The sequence below is a fragment of the Schistocerca piceifrons genome, chromosome 8 (genome assembly GCF_021461385.2).
Source record: "Schistocerca piceifrons isolate TAMUIC-IGC-003096 chromosome 8, iqSchPice1.1, whole genome shotgun sequence".
In the NCBI taxonomy this organism is placed as follows: Eukaryota; Metazoa; Arthropoda; class Insecta; order Orthoptera; family Acrididae; genus Schistocerca; species Schistocerca piceifrons.
In genome coordinates, this window is record NC_060145.1 from 434510914 (window position 1) to 434515880 (window position 4967).

General features: G+C 38.6%; 1 non-coding gene across 1 annotated transcript; it reads left to right on the forward strand.

The window, feature by feature from the left end:
* Positions 1–3967: 3967 nt before the first annotated feature.
* Trnar-gcg lies at positions 3968–4042 on the forward strand. Its single transcript has one exon. It is a non-coding gene; the product is annotated as a tRNA-Arg (tRNA).
* Positions 4043–4967: the final 925 nt, after the last annotated feature.

Below are 4967 nucleotides of genomic sequence, written 5' to 3' on the forward strand. Positions count from 1 at the left end.
GTTTTGTGAATGTAAATCGCCTATTCTTGCTGCAATATATGTTATTTTCCAGACGCGTTTCGCCTTTTACTTCAGGGCATCTTCAGTGGGGTATAGAATGATACCGTTTTGTTTTGACATGTTGTGTGTGTACGTGCTTCTGTGTGTGTGGGGGGGGGATGTGAATGGGGGGTGTGTGGGTCGGTGGGTGTGTAGATGTGTGGGTGGGTGGGTGAGTGTGTGGCTATGGGTATGGGTGTGTCAGTGGTTACTCAGTGCGAGTTGTAGAGCGTTGAATATGAATGTAATAGCTACCAGAGAGTGGGTGGAAGTTTTAATGTTAAGCTGATCTGAGTTTTGGTTTGAATGTTTTGTAGAGGGATTCATGGACTAGTGAGTGGAAACGGGTTGGGTGATATTATTGTTATTATGGTATCAATAATTCTCTGTTGGAGCGAAATTCTATTATTTCATCTATTAGTGTATACAATGAGTCGTTCGGCATGTGTGCTTGATCATTTAACAGGGTTTTCTTTTATTGTCTGGTTTTCTGTATGTGGTAATTTTCTTGCAGGGTTAGAAAACGTCTTTAATTGTTTATTCTAATTATTTGCATATTATCTTGAAAAATGGTTCAAATGGTTCTGAGCACTATGTGACTTAACATCTGAGATTATCAATCTCCTAGACTTAGAACTACGTAAACCTAACTAACCTAAGGACACCACACACATCCATGCCCGAAGCAGGATTCGAACCTGCGACCGTAGCAGCAGCGCGGTTCTGGACTGAAGCGCCTGGAACCGCTCGGCCACAGCGGCCAGCTGCGTGGATTTGTATATCATTGTGTACCATCCTTTGTTTTGTCTTATATTTTTCTGATTATTCTGTGTAGTTGTTATAGTACTAAGTGTTGGTGGTTGTGTTTGTTTCTGTTGTGGTTTTGTTTTTTCTGCTTTTATTTTACTTTTAATTTCGTTGCTTAACCTTGTGACTGTGTTACTATTGTAACCACTGTTTTTTGCTATCTGCATTATTACGTCTCTTATTAGTAGTTTTCTTTGTTGAGTGGCACTGTATTGAGTGTATGTAGCATGTGTCAAATTTCTGATTGTTCTTTTTGGAAGTGTGTGGTTCATGGATTACGGAATGATTATTTCAGTTACTGTGCGTTTACGGTAAATTTCAAACATATGCTTAATGATTTGTTATTTGATTGTTTTATGCACAAAGTTAATCTGATTATTCTGTTGTCTTTCAGTTGTGAATTTCATATTTTTACATACCTTGTTGATGTCAGTACGTATTTTTTAAATTTTTGTTTGTGATTCGTCTATTAAGCACAGTATGTCTTCAATATACCAGAACAAGTATAATATGTTTTATTCTTTTGCTACCATTTTTGTGAAAATAATATGTTCGGTGTGGATCATAAAAACATTTGCTAAAGCTCCCGAAACTGGGGACCCCATTGGTAATCCACCATCTTGTAAATAAAATTCATTATTAAATTGGAAGTAATTTTATTCTGTCATGATATTTATTAATTTGAGTATTTCATTAATGTGTTCATCAGGGAGTTGAGTAGGTGTTTTCAGGTTTTTGTCTATGATGTCTAAGGTTTCTGGTACTGTTAAGTTGAAACACAAAACCAGAGACTACAACACAACAGAATCAACCAGCATTACCAACACTCAGTACCATAAAACTTACACAGAATAATAAGAAAACTATAAGAGAAAACACAGGGTGAAATACAAAGACATACAAATACAAACTCACACATAAAATCACCAAAATTTCAAAAGACAGGGCATAAACATAGCATACTCTACAGACAAAACTGACAAAAGACAGAGACGTATACCTAAAAGTAGGTATATATAAATTACAATGTAACAGTTGTAAAGGCAGATACGTAGGACAAAGAGACAGAACATTTGACGTCAGATACAAGTTACACATGGGAGCCTGGAAGTATGGAACAAATGACTGGACATTTGCAGAGCATCAAAGAGAACACATTCACAAAGAAAGCTGTAGAAAGGATGACTTTAAAATAATTAGAACCAACAATTAAAAACACCTCCTCATTTTTCAAAAAATTACCAAATATAGAAAACCAAACAACAAAAGAAAACCCTGCAGAATGATCACGTACACATGCGAAACAACTCATTGTTTACACTAACGGATAAAACAGTACAGTAACACTGCAACAGAGGATTTCTATTATAATCATAATACCACCCAACCGCTTTCCACTTATTTGTCCATGGATCCTTCCGCAAAACATTTAAGCTAAAACTCAAATCAACTGAACACCAAAAGTTTTAACTATTCTGTAACAGCTATTACATTCATATTCAACATTCTACAAGTCGCACTGAAATACCACCACCAACACACACACACACACACATACACACACACACACACACACACACACACACACGCGCGCGCGCGCGCGCGCGCGCAGATATAAACACAACAGAAATGAATAGACGTTAGTTTTCTGAATATACTTCGTTAGGTTGCCAATGTGTATGTAAACAAATAAAACAGAATGAGACATAAAGTCATCTTATAGCAACTACGAATTTAAGTCACAGGTTTCGATCAACTATCAACAACTAGTGACAGAAGACTACTAGTGCTCCGCAGCAACAAAGGCAAACAATATGGATATTGTGAAGATAAAAGTTAGAAACATAAAAAAGCGCTTATGTTTTCTGAGTGAAGTTATAGTGCGACCTCCAGCATGTCACCAGATTAAAGGAAACGCGGATGCTACCAAAATCATTTAAGCAAAAAACGAGACGTGAACTGTTTTATAATCTACAAATATCGGATATCAAAACAAAACTGTATCATTCTAGATCCCGCTGACGATGCCTTAAAATAAAAGACGAAACGCGTTTGGAAAAAATAAAATACATTGCAGTTGGGAAAAATAAAATACACTGCAGCAAGAAAAGGCGGTTTTATTTACAATACGATTATTTCCGTCCCTGCTACGGCTGGTGGTGATGCAAACAAAATTGTTAAAAGAATTTTCGTTTTCACTTTCGTTTCCATTTTTACACAGACCAGACCTTGAAAAAAAAAAAATAGAGAAGAGAAAAGAAGATTCCACAGAAGCTATGTACAGGGAGTGACCATAAGTGAAATCACACATGAATAGCTGATAAACTGCAACGCCATTTTTTGCCACGTGTCTCTCGATTCGTCTGTTCGCAACGCTTTAGTCGGATTATTGGTTTGAAGACCTTTGAAATCTGTTTCAGTCTTTAGCATACCACATCTACGGATTTCTTGTCTTGGGAAGAAAGAAATCGACTTCGAAAGTTTCTGGCTTCTATTATCTACACACGTTTCGCCTGTCTATCTTAATGTCATCAGTAGTTCAATAAGTAACACTCAAAGTTATCAATCGTGTCGACAGATCGATTCTCTTTGTCAGCAAAGTATCTTTTTTACTTTTATTTGAACTGCTTTTATAGAATTTAACCGTCAATTAACATATCCTAGATCATGATCTTTTTATGTTTAATTTTTTATTATATGAAAATGGTATTATCAATAATAACAGAAGTTTCGTTTTCAAAAGTCAGCTACTGTGAAATAGTTTTACCGTGCTGTAATACATTAGCGTTTCGAAACATCATTACGAAAGTATAATTTCTACAGTTTTTCGATATGAGACATACTTTCTAGATCCACAATGATATCCAGAATGAGATTTTCACTCTGCAGCGGAGTGTGCGCTGATATGAAACTTCCTGGCCGATTAAAACTGTGTGCCGGGCCGAGACTCGAACTCGGAACCTTTTCCTTTCGCGGGCAAGTGCTCTACCAACTGAGCTACCCAAGCACGACTCACGCCCCGCTCACAGCTTTACTTCTGCCAGTACCTCGTCTCCTATCTTCCAAACCTTACAGAAGCTCTCCTGGCAGAAGTAAAGGTGTGAGGATGGGGCGTGAGTCGTGCTTGGGTAGCTCAGTTGGTAGAGCACTTGCCTGCGAAAAGCAAACGTCCCGAGTTCGAGTCTCGGCCCGGCACACAGTTTTAATCGGCCAGGAAGTCACAATGATATCATCTAACATACATTAGCTGGGAAGGAAAAAACTATCTACAGTTTAGAGGCTAGTCACTTCATCAATGAATATCCAAGCAAGCTACTCCGAAATCGCTTCAGAGCGTCTAAAATAATACAAACAATACACCTTTTTCCCCTTGTCGATTTCCATTTCTTCCAGAACGTTGTAATAAATGGCTAATACACTACATCACGCCACACTTAAATTTATTCCACATTAGCTCAGCACCCGGTGCTTCGCTCGGCTAAAGTATATCGTCCGCACAAATTTTTTCTTTTCTTAAATAGAATTTTTATATTGTTTGAAATTTGCAGCACCTTCTAAACTTTTCATGCTAATTAAGGCCCATGGTCTTTTCCGAATGTTCTTTCTGCAAAACGCGATTGTTGTAGCTGGAGTCCAAAGTTTTTGTTAGTCATGCCTTTTGCGTTCTTGTGCTGATATTTCCTTAGAAACTTTCATTCCCTAACATATATTTGTATATAACTGAGGAGAGAGATACTAATTTTCATTGGTTTAGCTTAAAAAGCGCTTTCATATTGAAATATTTCCATAAAACTTTTCGTCCCCTACCCGTCAGCGGCTTTGCCGTAGTGGTGGCACCGGTTTCCGTCAGATCACGGAAGTTAAGCGCTGTAGAGCTTGGATGGGTGACCGTCCGGTCTGCAGAGTGCTGTTGGAAAGCGCGGTGCACTCGGCCCTTGTGAGGCCAATTGAGGAGCTACTTGTTGACAAGTAGCGGCTCCAGTCACGGAAACTGACAACGGCCGGGAGAGCGCATCCGATGACGCCTGTGGCCTGAGGACGGTACTGCGGTCGCTACTCTCTTCAGGTCTATTAGGACGGAGTGTAGTTCATACCCTATTTCGCTCTCTTATGGGGTTGAA